Raw genomic sequence first — 17324 nt, 5'->3', positions numbered from 1 at the left:
CACTCAGCCTTAATTCAGTCAGAAATGGAGCCGACAATACAGTTTGGTCTGTTGATATGATTCAACTTTCGGGGATGCTCCCTGCTGAGAGAATTCAGCATAACAGCACGAAATCCATAGCGACATGTTAACCAACACTCCGGGAGCATTACAATAATCCTCCAGTGGGAATTAACATAGACAATGCATCCCTCCAGGGTGCACTGAAACAGAGCAGAGCAGGTGGAGGCTGCTGCGGGGAAGGTTCTTGTAAGTAGACACAGCAGCGAGCAGGGAAAGTGAGTTTTAACGCCTTCGCAGGGAGATGCGTGATGGGTGTGGAAGGCTGAGCGGACGTGACATGACCTATAAGTTGTCCTGTTGAGAAAACAACAGCATCCGTCATATCAGCAAATGCCCAAAAACATTTGTTTACACTCAAGTGACAAAGCCCTCCAGCAACCATAGTAATAATAACTGTCGTCTTTCGGAGATCAAGTGAGGAAATGGTGTTGTTGTTATACAGCCTGCAGAGGGAGGAGGTTGGGTCGGAGGAATTGGTCAACAAAATGTCAGACTTAAGCATGTTCACTTCATGTTTACTGCAGCTTCTTTTGACCACGACTGATATCCTTCCCTAACTGTCACCAAGTTGATAATATTGTAACCATAAAGACAAAGGTCCCCAAACATTTGAGCCAAAACCACAGTTTCTTCCTAACCTTAACCAAGTTGTTTTAGCATCTAAATCTAGATAAACCTTAACCATAGCCATGTGAGATCAGACAAATGACATCATCCTGCTTATCTGGGCGATAATGCATCTCGATGTTTAACTCTGAAGACTTGATGGGACTCAGTTGTGGACATGTGCCTCATGTGCATGGATCTCTGGTTGTAGATGGTGCCAAAATCTGACACTGACTACGCTATGTCTCCAGACATTTGCTCATTTAGCAGCTTCTTTGCTTGTATAACTGCCCTCATGAGGTCTTTAACCTGTTTTGGAATTTCAAACTTTTACCACCTCATTGTTTCCCCACTAACATTCAAGCCACGGTCGTCCCAGAAGTAAAGTCCTTGCCTACATGGCTGGCCCTGCCCTGTGATCTTCTCTCTTGTAGCATACAGATCAAATCTCTGGTCGCCAATAGAAACGGTTTCAGGCTGAAAAACAAAAGGTAAACTGAACTTTTGTAGAATAAATGCAGATATTTATCCTCGACTCACTGAACTGAGGAGAAGAGGACAGAGAAGCCAGAGGAGAGAATAGAGATGGATAGCAGTGTGTTACTTTTATTGTCAGTGACACAGTTGGATTTCAAAAAAACCACATTCATGCCTTGCAAAGTTTATCCACGTTGAGTTTTGTTGCTGTACTGTTCAATAATTGATTGTTTATTGATCATTTTAGGAAGACATCATTTTTGGTTTGCTCTCTATTTGAACATTTTGAAACATGAATTTCTAATCTTATGTAAAAGGCGTTAAAAAGCTTTTCATCTCAAAACCCTGCTTGATCACGAAATGTGTGATTTATAAAAGCACCCCCAAAAATCCATTTATTTGAGCATTTATGACTGCTCTTTAACGATCATATCTTATTTGTGCATGTATTTTAAATGCCGTTAAATCAGTCAGTTTTAACTCCAGCTATCTGAAAGGAATAAATGTCCACACAGCCAATTAGACGCAAATATTGGCCCGGGTCATGGTGTAAATTGTATCATTTTTCTGTTTTTATTCCATTAGACTGCTGTATGTATGGCTGCAACACGGCAGGAATGCAAAAGCGTGGCTCTGCATTAATTCAGTATGGGAAGAAGACAGTGCTGCAGGAGAAAGCTTTAATAAAAGATAGACATACCCTCCAACTTGATACAGCGGCTTGTAGAGCAGGGAAGGAATGACAAAGAGCTCTGTGGCCTCAAATAAAAACAGAAAAATAAATGTCAATATTGTTCAACTTTTCTGGACTGTTGTTGATGCCCTTTACAGTTTAGGGATTTAAACATAATTGTGTGTGTACGATGTGACTCCCATCCCGGAGGAAGGGAGCGTGTGTTTCAACTTGACCACTGGGGTGACTCTTTAAAGCATATTTCTCGTGGTAATATCACACCAGGGCATATTAGCCGTGCTGATTCAAACAGTAAATTGCTTAATAGTGGTGTTGTGAGAGGGCATGAAATGGTTTATTCATGACAGAAAATCTCTACTGCCGCTCACCTTAGACCTCTGTTTTTTTTTTTTGGCTGGCGAGGAAAATTGAGTGAGCATGACAGAGAAGCCAGAGAGAGAAAGCGAGTGTTAAGAATTATAATTTCCTATATGAATAAATAATTTAAAAACAAACATGGAGCTAAGCTGTAGAATGAAACGCCCAGAGGCAATTAACTCTGGGAAAGAGAGAGGGCAATTAATTTTGTTTATCAGTGATGTATAACTTTTATAAGGACTCATGAGGTTTAGAAAAGTCCCTCTTATCTGATTTTATGACGCATGTTTTATTCAGATGCAGATTTGTGGCCTCTGTGAATGTCCATCTGCTAAGTATATGAACTATTTGCTTTTAAAGAAAGTAACTACACTGAGATCTTGGCTGGAGCTGCGTGAATTTTACTCCCTTGTCAAACCGCCGTGTCCTCTATTCAGAGAGTCACTGAACATATTTTTGCTCAGCCAGCAGCAAGTCGACCGGATGAAGCAAATCTTTAACCAGAGGGGGGGAAAAAATCCAGAGAAGAAGATGAAATTTAGTGAAAAAGCAAACCTTTCTCCTAGAAATTATGTTCTATGTACTGCTGATGTGCAACAGCAAACAAGTGTTAATGATAATTACGTTTTTATCACCATAATGAGGAACCGTCTTTAATTACATATCGGTCAAAATATTTGCAAAATATTGAACATATCTGCTAAAAGTTCACTGACAACATACTGTTTTTCATTTGCTCTCCCTACAATATCTTTCTTGTGTGGTTTTAACTTTGGTAGGGACGACCAATATGCAATTTCTGTCTTTCTCTTTTATATGAACACACACACAAAGAGCTTGACTCTGCAAAACGTTGACTTAATTCAATATTAATGGTTACATAACTTGCTGAAAACAGGACTTGTATCTTATGAAACTGTCTGATATTAAACAGATATTTCATATTTTGTTTTATTATTGTAAATCTGAGTGTGAGGGGAGCTTAGCTAAGGCGTCAAGGAAGGTGAAAGGAGTCAGACACAGAGACTTAGTTGTTCAGTAAGTAACAAAAGTGATTTATTCAGACCCACGTAACCAAAAAAACATGTCTCGAAAAAAGGAAATGAAAACAAACAAATGGCTTGACTCACAGACATCCTCTTGTTTCTGCTCTCTTTCCCTTAAATAGGCCCTCCAGTCTGTCTAGACAGAACCATATTTCTCTCAGGGTTGTTTTAGTCTTTCACACCGATAACAGGTGAACAACAATGTTACATCATAAACAATACTTTCCATTTTCTCCGCCTATCATAAGCCACAAATGAGTACAGGTCACATAAATACTAAACCAACATTTAACTAAATACAATAAATCCTCCCTACTTGACCTAACCTATGGTAAATAACACAACAAGCTAATATATAACTCAATAAACAGAACATAATCAATACTTGTCTGTCTTGACTAAACCAGAAGAAATAAATGTAACAAAACAATGCTAAACACAAACAAACCTGGGGTGGTAGCAAAAGCAAAGCTATAAATATAGATGTTATACTGGCTAAAACAAACAAATGATAAGTACGAAAAGAAATACATCAATGTGTTACAGGGACAAATAATGTGTTCTCACCCACTTTGTCACTCTGAGACCAAAAGGAATATTCAAACATTGTTTTTTGTACATAATAACTTGTTTCTGTAGCTCTTTCATGTTGTTGATTTTGGCCACACAGCTCATGAATGTCCGGCAACTGACAAAGTTATGCATCAATACAACTTATCTTTAATGAAACCATCCTGAAACTTCCACTTGTACAGCCAGACATGTCACTTTGACATCAGAGCTCAGAGCCTGTAGCTCACCTGTCTGTGCGTCTCTGTGCTGCTCAGGCTGCTGCTACCAGGATTCTCCTGATAAAATAATACATGACATTCACAGACTAATTAGCTGGATAAGCTGTGGCTGATTTATCTTATGAGTAATGTTGATGTTATAATGATCCATACTGTAATAACTGAGCTTATGACATGATCTTACTGGCAACACTATGAAGAGTTAAAGGTACAAAATGTAGATAGAAGAACCTTGACATGTCTATTATCCACCCAAATCTACATCTATGCAATATAATATCCACTTGTAGCAAGTAAAGCATAATTTAACTATGTTTATATTTGTGTGTAAGTGCAGGATTTGGTTAAGTTTGGAGAAAAATCATTGTCTAAGTTGAATATTGAAGCAAAAGACAGGACCAGTTTACTTTAAAGGGGACGTATCATGCACATTTCCAGGTCTATATTTTCATTCTGGGGTTCTATTAGAATATCTTTACATGATTTACAGTTCAAAAACTCCTTATTTGTGTTCTACTGACCCTTTATGCAGCCCCTCAGTTCAGCCTCTGTCTGACAGGTCGTTTTAGTTCCTGTCTCTTTAAGGCCCCCCTCCTGATGAACCTACTCTATTCTGATAAATTAGCTTCAGGAAGCGTCCTTTAGCAGCCTTCCGGTGACTCAGGAAGCTACATAAACAAACAGCAGTAGTCCGATTTTGCTTCTTTTTCTCGTTCTTTACTCAAAATTGAAACTTCTCAGATACATCCATACCTGTTCAAGCCTGAATCTGAACCAAAATATGCAAGTGGACAATGTGAAAAACCCATGGAGCAACCTTAGCAACAACGGCTACTGTGAAAGAAATTGAAGAATCACAGAAAATCACAAAAAGCATGAAATGTCCCCTTTAAGATGTACATGAAACAACATTCTTTCCATAACCTCAACCAAAGTGCTTTAGCTGCCTAAACCTAACTACAAGCAGGACTCAGAATTACCCACTGAAGAGTGGATAGTAAGGAGATGCACCTAAACTTGGAATATCTGGAGAAAAAGCTGCAATTTTGAATAAGTGCGCTTAAATGTGCCATTTATCCGTAAAGAAGCTCTTAAGATGTCATGAAAGTTCATGAAACCTCGTGTACAATTTGAATATTTTATCTCCTTGAGCAAAAGTTTTCTGCAACCTTTTGAGTCTAGACTTTGCAACTTTGAGCGACGTTGCGGCAGACATTACAGGAGAGAGGACCTAGGAGTTGAAAGGGCGCCAGCAGTCGAGTGTGTTTGATCATTACTACTGTCTCGTCTTCTAGCAGCCCTCACCTTTTCCTGTGTTTGAGAAATGTAATGAAAACGCGACAATCCTCGACCTATAGCTAGTTTCAGCAGACAGTGGATTGATTTGGAAAGGTCATATAAGGTTGCAGTGCGTACATATAGTGCCAGGCTGAGTGGCGCTCATATCAATAGCCACTCATGACTGGCTCTACTCGTATGTGCTGCAGAGACAAGATATCATCAAAATAAACACAGTGCCAATCTAAAGTCTCGCCACAATCAAGGTTTTTTTTGTGCAACTAAATTAGTATGAAGTATGCTTTCTTCCTGGACTACCCATGAAGTGCAGCTGATTAAATTTAATTGATCAATTTTATCCCATCATGCGTTTTGTCACTATTACTCATGAAGCTTTCTTTAAACCCTGCTGTGATTATTTCTCCATCATTTGAAGACACAATGAGAGACAAGCAGCAGTTTGACATTAAAAAGGGGCTTCAGAGAGTAATAGTATGGAGGTCAAAGTGGGTCGTGGACATTTACATACCAAAGTTGCATTTTGAAATGTTCAAATTCTGTCTCAAAATGTGTGATTAGCATTATGGTTCTAGGGATGGCAGGGTCAGTCGGGCCACCTCTTTGGTTCAGACTGAAATATCTCAACAGCTATTGGATGGATTGAGATAAAATTTTCTACAGACTACACAGTCATCCCCAGATAATGAAGCTTATTCACTTTGGTGATACCCTGAATTTTCCTCGGATGCCACCAGCAGATTGACATTTTTGGTATTGTTCCAAGGCTGGATTTTTAGTTACATATGTTACTACAAATATCAGTGAGATTTTGAGCAAGGATTCACTTCAGCTCTCTGTGACTTTGGTGATCCTCTGACTTTTCCACTAGCGCCGCCATGAGGTTGACATTTGCAGTTTTGAGTCTCAACAAAGATTGCAAATAGAAATTTGGTACACACATTCATGTTACCCTCAGGATGAATTATAATAACTGGACTTTTCATCTAGTTTGTTCAGTACTTTGGTTTATGACCAAATATCATGCAAAACTAATGAAACTCCCATCATCCTCTGCTGTAGTTTCTGTTTACTATTAATTGGTAAATGTTACAGTAGCATGCTAAAATGCTAAACTAATGCATACTATGCATAAGTAAGATTTTTAGTCTTGTTATAAGTAATTTACATATCTAGGATCTTTTACATTGCATCAACAGTATCTCCTTCCATATTGAATATGAAGCCATGCACAGAAATTCAAACAAAAGATTGACAAAATATTGCACAAAAGAATACTATGGCATTAGCATGATAGTCTCTTTAAGCAAAGCTACAGTAAAGGTATTTAAGTGATGTACCACTGTCTTCCACCACCAAAGTAATTATGTTTGAAAGGGTGGTGTGATCTTTTATTTCTACTATCTCTGTACATGTGTCCAGATTTCGGTGGGTTCTCTGGATAAAAGGTAGAAAATATTGTGTTCACATCCACAGAACAGAAAATCTATGTTCATGTGGTGAAAAATTGCATCAGTACGAGAAACACTCTCAACAAGCTTTACTTTTCATCAAGTGAGTTAAAACTGAAACCGTTCAGATTCATATTTGCTATAATTGAGACTTTGTCAATTTGTTAAAGGGCAAAAGTATAAAATACTTGTGTATCTTTGCATTTCCTAATGAAAATTCATTTGTTCTCACTGAAATGTAACTTTTTAAAAGTGATTTGTAGAGAAAATTCTCAAGCAGCAACCTTCAGCTGTCCTTTTATTAAGTTATGTTTGATTCTTTCATAAGGAATGACAGCTTCTGGGCATATTTCCATAAAATGAGAAGCTACAAAGAGAGACATACTTTGTCCCCAGTGTATTGCACAAAAAAAAAACTCAAGTGTTTTTTTCTTAACCACTGGTTTAAAGACCTGATGGTTAACCTTCGGTCATCAAGATTTTTTATAACATCAAAAGACCATCTCAGACTTCAAAGATCGTTTTGATGTCGAGAACAGGATTTTGACCTGATGAAACCAGGATAATAGACATTACCAAAGGACTTGGACAGGCAGCGGTCTTGGTCTGAAATGCTCTTGATCTACTTCTTTACCTGTGAGACCCAGACCTGCTGCAGGCAGCCAAACAATTCAAAACCTGAGCTTCTATGTCTCATTCAAAGCCTGATGATGGAAGTGTGTCTCGTTAAGCGATGCCTTTATGTGAACTTGATACGCTTTGTGTCATTGTTTCATTTTCCAATGAAGGGCACATCATTCTTTTCTTTTTTTACAGTTTTTATTTTACTATATAGACATCAATCATACAACAGATGACATGTGATACATAATAAAGCTGTTGGCAAGAAGAGACAATACAACTCTGAAAAAAGAATTAAAGATGAATACATAAATAAAATTATAATAAAATCAAAAGACAATATACAAAAGCACATCTCTCACATAGGAATCGAAAACAGTGCTTCCACCTCCTCTTTACACTGCTGCTGTTATAAAAGAAGGAGGAGGAGCTGTTTTTCTGTCCTGTCCTGCATCCTATATGACATTCTTTCATACGCAGCCACTTTTCCTAATTCACTCACCCAGTCCTGAAAAGGAGGCTCTCCAGGCATCCTCCAGTTCCTGAGGATGACTTGCTGTCCAATCATAATAGCTGTCTTGGTCCAATACATCCAGTGCAATAATCATCACCACCACATACCCTCAGATCTCTTGATATCATTATATAGTTGTTGCAAATCTCATCCCATTCATGTTTATCAAATGATACACCCAAATCTCCTTCCCAGAAAATTTTAAGGGCTGCAACAGTTTTATTCATATATATTATTATGTATATATTCATTTCGCCAAAGTCCTGGAGAATTTTTTGCAACTTATCTGCTAACCTTGGAGATTGTAAAACTTGACCCAAACTGAGTTTTAGGTAAATCATATTGTTGTTCTCGATCATCAAATGATTAAAGTGTATTGGTGCAATATAAATCTCCTAATGTACCCCTTTCCACCCATTCCTTCCAAAAGAAGATTGTTTTTTACTGCATAGTTTTAGTTTTAGCCAAATACTTGAAGCTTTATTTAAGTAAAGGTCAAAATCTGTCAGCCATGCAATTTTCCTCTATGTGCTCTGAAGGTGAAGTAATTATAATAATGTAATTCTTTTCTAATCATCATTTTCTAAGTCTAAGTCATTTTCTAGCGGCCCTTGATGAGATTTCAGTTGTCTTTCCAAAAAGCTGTCTGAACTTCACACAACATACACAGTATAAAAATCAGCAAGTTTTTGGGCAAGCGGTATTATTAATCAGAAAATTGGATCAATCAGTCAGTCGTCTGAGGATAAGGACGTACTCGAGGGGGATTTAAAAAAGAAAGTCTGAGATCTGAACTGTACAGGTTGTTGCCAGTGTGGGGATAATAAATGTTCTTCTCACTCAAGGATGTAGTTTTTAACTCCAAAGTAAAAAAAAAAATCATAAACTAACAGCTTTCATTACAGGTAGTTTGATTAGTGTAGAAACCAGCTACTATTCACATAATAAACAGCAGCTTCAACTTAAAAAAAGCAACAGAAAACGTTGTTGATTTCTAAAACCAGATGACTATTTTCTTGACAGTAGAAGACCTCTGTTACACTTATAAAAGATGATTTCAATTGTGTGTCACTTTGGGACATCAGGACATTGGTATCAACACCACTTTTGACTTATTAAACTTATTTCTGCAATTAAAGGACCATTAAACAATTTTCCCCCACATTTTTGGCCTTTACTGACACCTGTCAGAGTCGTAATTATATAACAATTGATTAATGTTAATAAGTGCAACTGTAACAAACAAAAAAACACCTTTGACATCCCTCAAAAGTCCTTTGTATCATTAGTTCTTCCATTTTTAAAGACACACCAGAGTTCATCATGATCCATATAATATTTTACCATTTCTTATGTTTTTAGACCATTTTTTTGACTACACGCCGCGTATTTGATGATGTATAACAGTGAAATTGAGTGTACTTACAGGAGAGGGATTAAAACAATGTATTAGTCCATCTCACTACTTTATGATTTCTTTGTGAAGGCGTACATCTTTAAACATGGGTCACAGAAGTATATGCAGTAATTTCCTAAAACAGTTGGGCATTGTAATTTTTAGCAAACAGTAAATAGTGCATTTGTCGAGGACTATTTTCAGCCGCTGAATAATTTGCATTTGGTGCTCTGTAGGGACTTATTTCCAGCAGCATGATGGTGATTGTGGGATTAATTCAGAATAAACTACAGTGCCCATCCTCATCAAAGTGAAGGAACATGTCACCCAGAACAACTGTGTTTGTTTTCAGCTTTTTATGCATAAAAGAACATGCTGTATCAGATTTTGGCTACACAGACTTGTTAACAGGATCAATTAACTGCTGGCTTTGGTCTTTTCATGGTTTTTCTTATACATATATATATATATCTTTATAATTTTCCCTTATATTTCTTGCTAGCTAGGTTGTCATGCAACATGGAGTTCAGGCTTTTTTACCCAGGGCAGCTGATCCACTAATCAGAAGGTCGGTGGTTCGATCCCTGACTCCTCCTGTCTGAATATCAAAGTGAAGTGTCCTTGGGCAAAATACTGAACCCCAAATTACTCCCAATGGTTGCACCAGCACCCTGTGTTGTAGCATGCTGCCACTGGTGTGTATAGCCCATTCTCACTCCCTTAATGCACTGGGTACCCCTTTAGTGTCACTTTTCAATGTGACGTCTAATTTCCATATTAGGTGGTGGCAGGTTGGGTGGATGGATAGATGAGTAGATGGCTTTGCTGCAGGACACTGCTGTTCGCTTCCCTTTTCCAACTGCAGTTTTTAACCGCAAGTCGGGACAGCTTTTAACCCTAACCATGATCTTTCCCTAACCCTAACCAAGTGGTTTTTCTGCCTAAACCGAACCAGACCTCAACCACAATGTTGTCACACCATAAAATATAATTATTTTTTAACAGTGATTGCTGTGATACTGCATGTTGAAAAATGACACTAAAGGGGTACCCAGTGCGTTAAAAAGTGACGGTAAGGGGTGCTCACCAAGCTTCGGTATGTGATGAGTTGGAAGTGAGAACGTGTTGGTGTGTAAGTGTGTGAGTGAGCAGTAGAAACTCTGTAAAGCACTTTGGATAAAAGCACTATATAAGCAGCCATTTACCATTTACCCTGAACTCAGCCTCCCAGGCAGTGCAGAGACAAGTTGTAACCTTTATGATTACAAAGCCTCTCTTCCTCTGTGGTAATTAAAGTTGTATAAATGTGGTCATGAACATTACATACTTCCTCCCCACTTTGAGTGAACAGTGAGATCAAGTTCACAGTAAAAAAAAAATCACTGAACTTTTCCCTTGCACACTGAATTATTTGCAGACTGTTGAACATTTATCTTCAACTATCCTGCTGTATAATCAGAGTAGCACTATCTGTTTTTCATCATCATGCACACAGTCAGAAGGAGCAAAAAAAAAAAAAAAAAAATCCTGGAAATCAGAAATGCTTGAGTACATTTAGTAAGACTCTCCACTCCGAACGTACCTGCCCTCACTGATGTAGCAATTTCACACAAAAATACAATAATAGCACATGACCCAGGCCATCCACTCCACTGTCACTTCACAAAAGTCCCCTCTGGCTACAGATGCAGAAGGTTCAGGTGCAAAAGAGCCTATTTCTGCAGAAGCCTTGCCCTGCCTGAACCATAGAAATTCTTGAGAGTACCTTTACAATGGCAGATTTAATATACAGTTCTCACATTTTAGCAGCATCACAGTGGACTGAGCTAAAATCCTGAATACACTTTAAGATATTACCATTTGAGTTAGTGTACACAAAGGCATGCAAAATGATTTAACAGCAAAATTGACTCTGCTAGAAAATGCTAAATCTTATTTCTATGGTCTAAGAAAACCCAACCAAATACTGTACGAACATGAGCTATTACTTCAAGGCCAGAAGGGTTTTTTTTTATTTCCCTGAATGACCTCTGAGAAATGTTCTGACTTTGTACACACAAAAAGAGGCTGAATCACTCGATTGATGATGCCAATTACTTTACATCAGCTGCACTGCAGTTAGATTTTGTATGGTGCATAGATGAACTGATATACTCCATGCAGGGATTATACTGTAGTAGTACCAACACGCCCAGATAATCTTGTTCTTTTGTCACTTTCACAGTGCATAACTTTTTTCATTATCTATTGAACTATTGTTTATTTTCTGTTGATCAAATAATATTTTGCTCTTAAGAATAAATGAAAACGCTCATCATTCCAGTGACTGAGAACCCAAGGAGATATCTATCTACAGTCCAAAACCCAAATATATTAAATTTGCAGTAATATAAAACAGAGGAAATAGAGTAAATTGTCAAGTTTCAGAAGCTGGAGAAGCAACAGTTTGATGTTTTGGGAAGACTGACTCCATATTCATATCTGCTCTGTAAGTATGAAGCCACAGCCAGCAGCTGGTTTACTTAGCTTAGCATAAAGACTGGAAACAGGGGGAAACAGCTAGCCTGGCTCTGTCAAAACGTTCCAAAATCTGCATACCAAAGCCTCTAAAGCTAACTGATAACATGTTTTTAATTCATACCATAAAAAGTGTAAAAATGACAATTTGTGAATTTTCAAGGGGTAATATGTAGGACTATATCTTGGCTAGTGCAATGACTTCCTGGGGTCTTCATGCACACATCATTGTGAGGTTGCCAGGCAACCAAAACCTTTATGCTGAGCTAAGCTAAGCTAAGTGGTAACCTGTAGCGTTATATTTTAAAGAGTGGTACAATGTGGCACAAAGGCATAAACTATATTAGGTTGAAGCTTGTTATAGTATTGACAATACACACTAGTAGAATAAGTAATTTGTTGATTTAAAATAAAAAGATAAAGGATAACCTGGATACCTGGTGGCTCTACCCGACACTTCCCTTCTAAGTATTTGTTGTGCTGCCTGGTCAAAACGACAGCCCAGCACTCTCCCTCTGTTTGTTGACACGCACAAATAAGCTTTTTCAATGTCTGAACTGTCCTTCGCAGCTCTGGTAGCTGAGTGAACTGTAGTTTGTTCCCCTTGGACTCCTTAGAGGCAGAGAGGCGCAAACAAACTTATCTCAAGCAAGCTCTCCCTCCACTGCCATACAATGTTTTGATGTTTGTAGATGGCAGGGAGTAAACTAGTGTACAGCTTCAATCATAGCTGTACACAGAGAACACTGACAAGGATTGGGGGAGTTAAATAAATATTCCACCCCTATTGCAAAATTGGAAATGAACTAATCAGAGCTCTAATGAAAAAGTTTAAAAAACAGTGTTGCATACGCCCTGACTTACATCACCACTGATATGTGCATTGTGGCCCTATTTTGTTTAAACAGCCCCAGCAGGAAAAGCATATAGGTCCCATTACATTGCCATCACTCATTCAGAAAAAAGAAAGATTTGAAGCTTAGAAGCGGATATTCAGACTACAGTCAAGTTACACACACAATATAAACCACTGACACAGCTTCACACTTGGGTAGGGACTATTCAAATGTAGATTATAATATAAAGAATAAATCATGCACTGCACCCTGAAAGGTTGAGCCTGCAGTAACCTGAAAACACATATAATATACATACAATGCAGAGAGTCAGAACGAGACAATATAGGACTTTAAATGTACAATATGGTCCAAAAAACACACCAAAACTCAAACACAAAAACAAGTCTTCCCATATTGATTGCCAGGTCTGTGTTCATACTAAGAGCGCAGTTCTGGGTCTCAAAAGTGAAGCCAATGCGGAAGTGACTTAAACCTACATTCTCTCTAATGACCAGCAGGGGGCGAATCCACTAGCTCAAAAATCCGGTTGTTTGGAAGTCTATGAGAAAATGACCCTACCTCTCACTTGATTTATTACCTCAGTAAGCAGTTTTCTAATGAGTTTATGGTCTCAATCACTAGTTTAAAGTCTTCTTCAACACAGCATGATGTTCATTTGGTAAATTATGGCCCCATTTAGAGTGAAATAGACGATAAAGCAGGATATGCTTTTAGGGCGTGGCTACAGGCGTAGCCATAGCTATTGCTGTTTCAGTGTGTTTTCAGCTCATGAAAGTTAACTGTAACAACCTGGTTCCCTAAAACAGTCTTGTTCTGCGTTTGGCTGTACTAAAAGACCGTCTCAGGAGTCAGGTGGACAGTTTTCCGGTAAGTACATTTTGGTTTAGACGTTTTAAACCTGTTTTTCGCTAGCGAAGATTAGCATTAGCATTAGCATAATCACAGTTAACCATAGACTGTAAATGCGCCCTGCCAACCAAGCTAGCAGCTAGCGTTAGCTTCAGCTCCACCCTCTTGTCCAAATATGGTCACTTCTGGCTCCAAATATCCAACATGGCGACGGTCAAAATGCAGACTCAAGGCTTCAAAACAAGAATCCACAAACCAATGGGTGCCTACGTCCATTATTTATTTATTTTTTACAGTCTATGGTTCGTACAAACACATCACAACAACTCAGTCTAAAAAAAACTAAATGATTAATGTTGTCTGGTGCTGTTACAGGTGTGTTTGCTTTACTTCAGTTATGTCTGTGAACACAACAGTAAAACAAGTCTCTGTTTTCAGCTCCAACCAATATTTCTTTTTTTTTTTTTAGCTTTCTATCAAAATTTTTTATTATATATGTAAATACACTGGTAGTTTTACAGTCACAAGTATGGTATGCTGTACATCTGCCTGTGTCTCTTGTTGAGTCATAAAACTGAAGGGAACCATATTCAACATTTAACCAAAAATATCAAAATTAAATTCTGTATATAATTAAAGGCTGTCTGGCTTTTCTGTGTCTAAAATTATTAATTAATGGATTAAACTGCAAACTGTGCTCAAGGTAGATTTTTTATTCATTTTTTTAAAAGGATTTTAAAGCTTTGTTATCTGACATTTTTATGAGTCTTGTACTTGTTTTTATGAATTATATTTGTTGCTTGTTGGTTGTCTGTTTCCACTGCAGGATGTTTCAGTTGGAGTGTCCTCTACAGCAGTACCAGGTGCCAAAAAAGTCCCTGCTCCAGGTGTTGTACTTTCTGATTGATCGGGACTGATCAGGTTGGAGTTTGGAGGGCTGCCCGTCGCTGATTGGTTATTTTGTGTACTTCTACATTCACAAAACAAGTAAGTACTGAGAGACTGTGCAAGCAGAGAGCTATGTTGTTGTGTCCTTGTCTGTGAAAATTGCACTTCAAACTTCTGGGTCTAATTTGCGTTATCTTGATGGTTCTTTGAATGAGGTACTAACAGGAAGGGATATTGTGCAATATATATAGTTTTATCCCTGGGATAGTTCCTGTGGCTCCACAGTTCCTGGAATTATTTGTTCGAAAAGGGCTTTATGAATGTTTCTTGATTTTAAGTCTCTCTTTAAAAGAGAAAAAAGCATTTTGGGGACATTTCATGCCTTAGCTAGATAAAGACAGCAGAGAAATGACAGGAAATGAGGGAGAGATGTAATAAAGGTCCTCAGCGAGAGGTCGGCGTCTTAACCCCTATGTCTCTTGAGAGATCTTAATCTGAATTGGACTACTTGATAAATTACAAAGTCCAAAAAAATGCTTATTGGGCTGTTAAATGTTGTAATTTATACTTGGATAAAGACGATAATGAAAATCCATTACTCTGCATGGATTCATCCACATTCAGTACTGTGGTTGCAGGAGGAGCTTAAACTGTAAGCGGAGCAATGCTGCAGTGTTCCCTGAGGAAAAAACCACTCAATAAACCAAGATGCAAGAAAATAAAAAAACATGTGCTGCAGTCCTGTGGTTGAACCTTCAAGGTCTGCTCCAAATCAGTTTAGTCTAATTTCACACTGTCATTCTAAGTTGGAAAAAGGAGCCATCAAACATAGCAAGGCTAATATGTTGTTTCTTCTCTAATGGCTGACTACTTGGCTCAGATCTGAGTGCCTTTTGAAGTTGTGCTTCCCTTGAGTTGATAAGTGTGACTAACAACCAACAGCGGGTTGCCACTGAGGAACAGCAATATTGTTAAAAGTAATAGAGGTGTTATCTCACTAATGCACTTTATACTTTACAACCATTGGAAGGAGTAGGGGGAGGGGGGGAGGAGACGAGGACAACAACTGATGCCTGTTAGCTGCATTTTTACACGGCTGCTACTCAAGAAGATGCTTGTGGTATTTTTATGAAGCTGCGGCTTGTCTTGCAGTCACTGTTTATTGAGGAGAAATGAATTGCACAATGGCAGCGGCTTGCCTAATGAAAACATATCATAAATGATGACTTTGGAGCCGAACTGAATTATATGGAGCAGTATCAGTCCCGAGCTTTTGTGGGGTTGCAGGTTCTTGAACCCAGATCTTCTAGATTTAAAGTAGCTAATAAGTTTCTGGTTTCGATACTGCTAGGATATGTGATGTAAATCAGAAATGACTGAGGAGGAAATGGGCCTTTGTGGAGTACCAGAGCAAAGTCGGAAAGTTATTACAAATGCAGAGTGGAATATTTTGGATGGCATTATGTAAATCCTCATCTGGAGAAAAGTGTTTGACAAAATTTTATTTTCCTCTCACAGCCACAAACAAGAGCAAAATCTTTAATATTACAAATGCTGCCTCAAACATTGTGAGCTTCTTAATACGAGCTGATAATCCGCAGCTGGAAATCCTAAAAATACATAATTCCAGAGACACCAGGCATGTGTTCAGCCAATTATTTTTGTTTATTTTGGACTGTTTTTTGACTTCTTGTTTGTGGTTGAAATTTGCACTGTGCTTGTTTGACGTCCCTCTAACAATAAATTCTTCACACTTCACTTTCTAGGTTTATGAGACATTCAAATGCTTGTACAGCTTTTGTACTTTTAGACTGTTTTCCATAATGACCTCAGAAGGAGAAATGGACATATGTAAGAAAACAAAAAGGAAATTTTAAGGAAGGCACTTATATGTTAGTTCATGCACCTGACACTCTGGACAAAAGCATCTGTCAAATGACTAAATGTAATTAAAGAAAAAAACAACAATCACACTCTAGTGCATATCCAGTAGCTACTTAAACAAATTAGTTTAGGAAATTGGCAGTTTATGGCTACAATACCTACATTTTGAGACATTTATTTGAAAGATTTATTATTTATAAGCCAAAAAAAGCAACAAAATCAGTCTTGAACAAGTTATTCAGTTATTCCACTTTTCAAGGGTTACATACCTCGTCTTGTTGATCCTAAAGATCCATATCCTTGAGTCTAAGGTTAACATAAAATGTAATGGATATCTGCACAAATTTAATGTGAATATCATGACCTGCATTTGTGACAAATGCCTACGAACCTGACCTTGCTTTTTCCTTTTTTACACACTCATTAGACAGGAATATAGATGAAAGCACGCATAAAAAGATACAGAGACAAAACTGATTTGGTTTCATTTATGGCTAAAGATGCTAAAAGTGCAAAGCAAGAAAACAAACCCTCTGTGAGATGTGAGGTGGTCTCGGACTATATTCACTGCAGAATTTAAATGACAGGTGTAAGTCCAGCCTCTGGCAAGGCTTGGCGCTTCAAACACATTTAAATTAATACTTACTGACTTATAAAATCACTACTTATTTAAATAAATAGTCTTTATCCAGGTCCGCAGCTTTTTCACTGCAGGCTCCCTTTATTCGCTGCCTGGTGTAAGAGCTCCCGGTCGTCAGCTCCCCGTGTACGAGAGAGGCTGCGTGGAGTGGACGAGGCTAGAGGATCACATCCCCTGCCTGAGTATGTTGACTATGATTAATGACCGAGAGGGAGGTTAAAACAGTGATTACATACCAGCTAGCATGCCTCCATGTTTAACATCAGCCCCTCTTCACCTGATTCTGGGGGGAAATCTATTTCTTATACGGTTGTAATCTGTAAAAAGAGGAAAGGAGAGATAGGATTGAGAAAGCAGAGAATAATCATTCTTTG

General features: G+C 38.1%; 1 protein-coding gene across 7 annotated transcripts in view; it reads left to right on the top strand.

Annotated features, from left to right (window-relative positions):
- LOC137177060 (neural cell adhesion molecule 2-like) overlaps positions 1-17324 on the top strand; it is a 432349-nt gene that overhangs the window by 1861 nt on the left and 413164 nt on the right. For 5 of the 7 annotated variants that reach the window (XM_067583157.1, XM_067583154.1, XM_067583159.1 and 2 more), the window contains one exon: positions 14365-14525. The gene's annotated coding sequence lies outside the window, so the exon portion shown is untranslated. Of the gene's footprint in view, positions 1-13185; positions 13348-13495; positions 13557-14364; positions 14526-17324 lie in introns of those variants that run through there. The other 2 variants (XM_067583155.1, XM_067583156.1) reach the window with 2 other exon arrangements.

The sequence above is a fragment of the Thunnus thynnus genome, chromosome 24 (assembly GCF_963924715.1).
Source record: "Thunnus thynnus chromosome 24, fThuThy2.1, whole genome shotgun sequence".
Taxonomy (NCBI): domain Eukaryota; kingdom Metazoa; phylum Chordata; class Actinopteri; order Scombriformes; family Scombridae; genus Thunnus; species Thunnus thynnus.
Note: the sequence above shows the minus strand (reverse complement) of the source record. Positions and strands in the feature narration are given on the sequence as shown.